The sequence below is a fragment of the Coturnix japonica genome, chromosome 2 (genome assembly GCF_001577835.2).
Source record: "Coturnix japonica isolate 7356 chromosome 2, Coturnix japonica 2.1, whole genome shotgun sequence".
Taxonomy (NCBI): domain Eukaryota; kingdom Metazoa; phylum Chordata; class Aves; order Galliformes; family Phasianidae; genus Coturnix; species Coturnix japonica.
The window spans coordinates 29,213,002-29,220,787 of record NC_029517.1 but is presented as its reverse complement, the minus strand read 5'-3'; the positions used below and the strand labels follow the sequence as shown (position 1 = coordinate 29,220,787).

General features: G+C 42.2%; 1 long non-coding RNA gene across 1 annotated transcript; it reads left to right on the top strand.

Moving 5' to 3' along the window:
- Positions 1-435: 435 nt before the first annotated feature.
- On the top strand, positions 436-6,494 carry LOC116653039. Its single transcript, XR_004306431.1, has 3 exons — positions 436-509; positions 2,404-2,486; positions 3,814-6,494. It is a non-coding gene; the product is annotated as an uncharacterized LOC116653039 (long non-coding RNA).
- Positions 6,495-7,786: the final 1,292 nt, after the last annotated feature.

Here is a 7,786-nt window from a genome sequence, read left to right as displayed (position 1 = left end):
CATCTTATGAATCACATCTCTCTAGATTCAACTGAAATCTAAAAGCTTATGTTGCAGCTAGATAATATTGTGTTTTTCTAAAACACATGCACCTTTCATGCTAAGGCATCTTTTGCAGTGCTGAGGAACGCCAAGATGGAATGCAGCTCCTTTCTGCAGGAACTAAGGGCACCTTAGCAAACACTGTAGCAGGAAAGTGGGCAGTGCTGTGGTGAACAGGTAAACGTGAACAAAAATCTGTCCCAGAGCATCACACCACTCAGGTTGGTGGGAGGTTCACTACTGACCTCAGTACCAGAAGTTTTAATTGTTGAGACAGCCCTTAGAACCAATGCAGTCTGATGAAAGAGGTCCGCTTTACGTGGGAAGGCAGTGAAGAGGTTTAACACTTGACCAAGGAAAGGTCAATTTTTATTCATTTTATCTCTGTTTTCAATTCTGTATGTGGAGGGTGGGAAGAGGAGGAAACAAAACATAACATCTGACTTGGACAACATAGTGAATTACTGGTAGGTAACATATTGGTTTTGTGAAAATCATAGAGACAATCATACATGCATTTAGGGCAAAAGGGACCTGTATACGTCCCTTGCTAGTCCATACTCAAAGCTAGTCCCTATGCTCCTGCTAGTCCAACCCAGTAATCAAAGCACACAAATAAAATGAAAATAAATATTAACATGGCAGGTCAACCAGAAATAAGATGGAAAACCTACCTGTGATTGTAGACTTACAGTGGAATTGCAAATTAGGCCCAAGAATACACATAAATACATACAGAATACTGTCTCGAAGAGCCATGTTTGTTAGGTGCAGAGTACATTTGTAAGCATTGGAGCCAGCTGGTCACCCTGACAGACACTGATAGAAGGGGTCCTACCAGCACAATCTGTAGGGCAGAGCCTGAAAGCATACTAGGGTAGGACAGGGATGGCACAACCTGAGTGTGCTGTTTGATCTGACTTTGTTTTGGGTGGAGAAAGAAAGCTGATTCAAAGACTGGCACCTACAAAAGATGAGCCAAGCTGGCACCTAAACTTGCTTCTCTTCCTCTCTTCTGGCTGTGGAGGGCATTAAATCACTGGTTCAGAGTAGATATCTAATCTTTGTGAGGCTGAAGTCCAAGGGATGAATCCTGCCCTTTAGGCTTAAAGAGACATTGAAGAAAGTTTTATCTTTCTCAGGGCTGCTGTGGATGGGGAGCGAGACAGTGGACTTTCGAGTAATTCTCCCAGAAATGTGCAAAGCTGCAAAAATTCAGAACTTATTTGGGAATCCTCAGCCATCAATAACACAGGCAATAGCGAAATAACAGCAGGACGTTTTACTTTTAAATGCTTCTCATAAAAATGAGGGGAGCAGATTGTTTATATTAACCTTTCTGGGAAATGCAATCAAATTGTCCTTGAAAAATGTTAAAGAAGAAAAACACAAGCATGACTTTCAATAGCCCTTAACAATCTGTGAACCGGCCCGTCGCTAACTGTCACACACAATGTACATTTTGTTTAGTGATTTCTGTTACACTGCCACTCTTTATGAAAATGTTTAAAAGAATAATTCAAGCTGCATGATCCCAGGTGCATAAACATGCTCTCCTCAAACCAGCGGAGAAACTGCCGAGTCTAGCGGGATCATCAGACCCACGGGTCAATTCAGGGACTAAGAAAATCATTTCCTATTTCCTTTCATGGATTTGGTGCATGCTGGGATCAGCCAGTCTAGAAAAATAGAAAGAAGCTGTGTCTTCTGTAGCAAAAACAGAGCTGGGAAATGAAAGATGTTTCGACGCCTGGCCAATTCTGCTGAAGCAGGATGGGGAAAGTGCTCAGTCCCTCCCAGCTGAGGCTCACAGCAGTCGTTTCGACCACACTGTCTGTTCTGCAAAGCCATGTCCTGCCTTGCTGACAAGGGCAGGAGCAGAACTCTGGCCCTGCTCTGGGTGGAGGTGGTTCAAAGCTTGCACTGAGCCAGGCTGGAAAGCTCTATCTGACATCCTTGTGCTCTTGGCTCCCTGCTTTGCCTTTTTCATGGCTCTTCAATTGCTCTTCAGAGGCCTTCAAAGGCACCCAACATTTCCACTGACAAAGCAAATAGGCTTAAGTGGAATTTCAAGTCTTAGAGTACTGCTCAGTGCCCTCGTAGGAATGTATGTTTTTTCCATTGACTGAAGCTTGGGGCTTCCCTTCTTAAGTGGGAGAAGTGAACTGAACAAGTCCCATTTTGCCATTTTTTATACTGTTCAGGTGAGGTTATGAACAATCCTGAAGTGCATAAAACAGACCAAAATGCAGTTGCTGATCTCTGCCATGCCACATTATATAATCCCTAAAATTCTTGATCTTTTCCTCGTTGTTCCTCTGCTTTTATTCATGGCCACTCTTCTTGCTCTTTGACTTGCAGAGGCTTGGATATGAGAAGAACTGAACAGTAGGAAAGTGTGGAAAATGCACCACTTGCAGCAATCCCTCAGTGAGGGACAGAAGGTAAATCTGTGGCAAATCACAGTTTCATTTTTCCTTTTAACACCCTGCAAAATGAGATATGAAAGGTAGAAAAAAGGAAATGTCGAAAATAAGCAAAATTCTATATGTATGTCAAACACAGCAGCAAAATCAGCCAGAAAGAAAATACACTAGAAAAAGAGTAACTCATGAACCAAAGTAAAATACTTCAATTTGAAAAATTCTCCAATGGAAAGGTTTCAGTTTTCCTTCATCTTGAGAGTTGTTTGTCCATCTCCCTGCAGTTCAGTACCGAACTCCAACTCAAATAGCACATAACCTCTTGGAAACCAGACACTCTCTCAGGAGAAGGAAAGAAATGCTGTGGTCTTTCATGAATGTTTGCATCATTGAAAAGGCCACACAATGAAAGTATTTCCTGTGCGTAACATATAATCCATTCAAGGTCAGTTAAAGCTATTTCTTGTACAAATTAACAGGATACTTTTGGTTTCTATAGTATCCATGCTATTATGATTTTAATATAATCAAACACTGCTTACACGCTGAAGCATATTAGTGAGGATAAAATGAAACACGTTTGCAGAAATTGACCTATTTCAGATCAGCAAATGGAAAGCAGAGGAAACAAGTTTATCTGTTTCTTCGACCGTCTTCATCTGCTTAACACTGGCAAAACATTAGCGTTGGAAAAGCAGCTTGAAAAACATTAAACATTTCCCCACAGAAATATTTGACTGCTATGGGAAAAATCCCAAACCAGAGATTTATGGCTTGAATCCTCCTATCTGGAACTACTCAGGCTGGTGATACGTGAACTACAGGGGGCTTACATCTGTATTATCCTTTAAGAATATGCTTCCTGCAAGACCACATCTTCTGTGGCGTAATGGGAATGCTCAGTGCGATGGAGTAGGCAGAACATGGGAAACAGACATGTAGTGAAATGTTGCCTAAAATACAAAGGTCTCGCCAAACTACAAGTAATACGACAGTTCAGGGACATATTTAATGGCAGAAATATTTCTTTGCTTGCTCGTTGGCCAACATCATGATTTTATTTTCAGTTTTAATTAATGAATAGTCCGACTTCAAAGAGAATCAATTTCTTCTGCAAAATACCCTACTTGTACATCACATTTTCCTTTTCAGAACTCCTCCAAGTACAGTTTACGAGCCTTACTTTTCTCTCCCTTTCATGTGCCTTTAAACACTGGTGGTACTACACTGCTAGTGATCTGATCTGTTCACACTGTGGCAAAAATTGGTAGGATCTATGTATAGCTGATCATCTGTTTCTTGATTGGTCTGTTTGTATTTCCAAAACCCATTTTGTTCTGAATTTCAGAAGAGGAGGAACAGATTGGATTTGGGCTCCACTTGATCCACACTCTTGATAAGAAAGGAAAGAAGCCAACTTTGGGAATGAGTATCTCCCCAGTTTACAGTGATCCAGCTCAGCAGTTCCTTTCAGCACGGGAGTGAATCTCAAATGCTTGAGCAGCAAAACGTTTCTTAAAAACAAAGAAAACAGACACATGAAGAAAACCACTGCAGTTGTCTTAGAAAGAAAGGGCTTTGTGGCCCCAAAGGATACCTGAGGATTTGTTCTAAACCTCTAGCAACTTGTCCTGCATGATTTAGCTGCAGTGGAAGCCTGGTGTTGCTGCACAGCCTATTACACCTACCTAAAGTGACACTAGCACAGTTAATATACTGCAACAATCGTATTTTTCACAGAGTTGTACTGCTGTTGACAGCCACTGGATTGCAGACTGTTGCCCCAACCCCATGTCATCTTCATACTGCCATCACACGTAGCAGTCACCTGCACTGCAGTGCTTTTGTGTGCATATATGATTGAGAGCAATGAGTGGTGGGAGGTACATTGGTATAACACGAACACAATCTCTGCAGGATTAACGATATTCTTGGCTTCCACAGATAGTCCTTTACAATGTATGACGATCATACAATGTGTGATTTTGATTTATCTCCCATCTTTATGCTCACTTTGGGGCTCCTGGCTATGCCTTCAGGAGAAAAAAAAATCTGCAGAGAGAAGTGTTGAGTTTTTCTCTTACTCATTTCTGTCACAAAATGGAGCTGAGAGAGAAAAATCAGTAGCTTTCAAACACTATTACCTTGCTAGTGATAGCTCTCGTCACATGACAGTTCTCAAACTGATAAGATGTTCCAAACAGCCACAGAAAAGGCAAAGAGGTTTTTCAGTGCCCCAGCTCTGTCTCTTCAGCTTGCACATGTTTTCAAACATAATTTCATGCCTGCTTTCTGACAGCTCATTAAACAAAGGCCTCTTGGTACATATAGTGCCCATCTTCCTGCTGAGAATGTAACATATTTATGGTGTTTGCAGATTGCTGGCTGTTTGCTCTCCTGCTTTGCAGTGTCCTGCCTGCCAAATGCTTATCAGTGTAGCGGAGGTGACAGTCTTCCCCATTTGTGTAGGTAGCAATGGTCTTGTGTTTGACCCTCGGAGGCACGAAGCAATATGATTAGAAGAAGCTCTGCAAGCAATAGATAAAAGCAATCACGCAGGGAGAGACAGTGAGGAAGAGCTCAGGGGAGGAGGCTGATGTTGTGGAAGCTGATAGCTTGCATTCAGGGAAAGTGCTGGCAGTTAGTTAGCGAGACAGCTGGTTACATTCAGACCTTGTGGGATTTCAGCTTCAGACAAAGCAAACAAGGATTCAGGAGCGCTGAGAAGCTATCTGTAGCGACATACAAGGGCAATCAGAGCTACTCATTTCTAATTATCTGCCTCTCTCCTGCCATTAAACTATCATTATTATACATTCAAACCAATAAAGTTTAGTGAATTTAGCACCTTCTATTTTCTTTAAAAGCTGCTGCCAAAACTCTGTTTCCCTTCCTAATGGAACAGATGAAGACATCTTTAAGCCAGCCGCTACCGTTCATCCATCTGTCCTCTGAGGGCAGCAGGGGACGAGGAGCAGCTTTCTGCCTGTCCCACCACCAGCAGCTGAAGTATCTGTTCCACTTCACCAGAGTAACAAAAGAGCTAATTGGGTTTTGTTTTTTAGAGAATTTTATTTTCTTTTTCACTTCTTGTCAAACCTATCACCAGTCAGTATCAAAAGAAAATGCAGTGGCAGCTCTGTTTGGCTGCCAAAACCTAATCAACACAGAGGAGCTTTCGAGTGGCTGTCAGACAGGATTATGATATTAATCCTAACTATATGCATGTTCCAGGAAAAGGAGCATCACTTTAAGTAAAAGTCAGAGGGTGACAGGTAATGAAGGACAAATATTTCACAGCTCAAAGGATGTTTCCATCCCCACATTAGGTGAGCTTTCTAATTACAGCTGAGAGAAGCAGCAGCACCTGTGCATGTTTGTTGCTATCTAACCATGTCTCATACAAATAAACAGGTACCGAGTCAGCCCCAGCACAAACATAAGGGTTCAAGAAACATTCAGACCATGAGGGAGCAATGTTTGTAATTTAGTAGGCAGTTCTTCCCACTCTGAGTCAGTAGTGAATCAAGAGTTTTAGGACCTTCCTCTGCCACGGAGGGTCACTTTGGGATTGGACACAAATTCAAGGCTTCATGTAGTTTTTGCCATTAGTGACAATGTGGCATTATTTATAGCATCAGTCAAACTGAATGCTGGGTCTGACTCCCAAATGGAAAATGGGTAATGTGCCTGGCTTGGCTGCAGATAAAATAATATGGGTAACATTCCTGGCTTGACTGCAAATAAAATAAGATGGGCTGGGATTCATCAGATTAAATGCATCCTAAGCTGGACATCTGAAACAGAGCAGAGGAATCATAGCCTATGTTTCTGAATACTGTCCCACTTCTTTCCATGTTTAAAGTTAGATAAGCTGAATCCCATCTGCAAGAACTCCAAGCCCAATATTCCAACACAGGAATATCAACATCTGCCTAACAAGTGCTGATGTACTGACAGCCTTAATGCTACAGTGATGGAAGTTTTACTGCCGCTGTGTCCTGTCGATAAAGTGCAAAGCATCAGTGCTAGCCATTTGCTTCCCCTAGATAAATTCTGGAGGTAGATCCCTTCCCTTCCCTTCCCTTCCCTTCCCTTCCCTTCCCTTCCCTTCCCTTCCCTTCCCCTTCCTTCCCTTCCCTTCCCTTCCCTTCCCTTCCCTTCCCTTCCCTTCCCTTCCCTTCCCTTCCCTTCCCTTCCTTCCTTCCTTCCCTTCCCTTCCCTTCCCCTTCTCCCTTTCTGCTCTCTTCTTCTCTCTTTTGCTCTCCTTCCTTCCTTCCTTCCTTCCTTCCTTCCTTCCTTCCTTCCTTCCTTCCTTCCCTTCCTTCCTTCCTTCCTTCCTTCCTTTCCTTCCTTCCTTCCTTCCTTCCTTCCTTCCTTCCTTCCTTCCTTCTTCCCTTCTTCCCCCTTCCCCTTCCTTCCTTCCTTCCTTCCTTTCTTCCTTCCTTCCTTCCTTCCTTCCTTCCTTCCTTCCTTCCTTCCTTCCTTCCTTCCTTCCATCCATCATTTGGAGAGGAGCATTTCTTATCTCAACAAAACTGTTTACAGAAGGAAACAACCTTCCAGCATATGAACCTCCTCCTCACATTTCAGGAAGGCAGATTTCCATAGATTACCACATGAATAAATCTTTAAAGTTGATGTTGAATCTATAATAACTGTCATTTTCAGCTACTGTGCAAGAAATGGGGAAGGTCTGCTGTTCAGCTATCCTGGAAAGCCTGGAATAATGTTCTAGAGAAGTATTGTGATGAAGTACTGCGCAAAGCCAGTAAAATGCTTTGGCTCACAAGGAGTCTTAAAACAATACTTTTGTTCTTTAAGACATTAAATCCTAAAGAATTTTTTCCATCTACAGACTGTGGTGCATCATGAATCCCAGTTTCTTTTGCAGGACCAAGTAGGGCATGTCTATTTTAAACATCTGGCCCAAGATTCTTTTTAGGGTGCTCTGAGTTGTCACTGAAATAAAGGTAAAGAAAATATGTTATTTTAGTGTATGTTTTTCCCTGTGTAATGAGCTACCACATCAGTCAATTTTGTCCTCTGTAATACATCAAAGCAATGGGAGTGCATTAAGAACCAAATGAGGGTCTTGGCCTCTCATCTTCGTTTTATCTCCCCCAGTAATAATGAAGCTGGGTAAGTTCCTAGAAAATAACAAATTGATATAAACAGTGCTGGTTTGCCAGCTACTGTCATTGCTGATGGATAGTACTACAGCCTGAATGGGTTGTCCACACAGCTATTTGTCAGCACTGTCTGTGAGGAGCTCTGTGATAACACACTGTGCTAAATTCACTCTCGTGTCTACAAAGGAA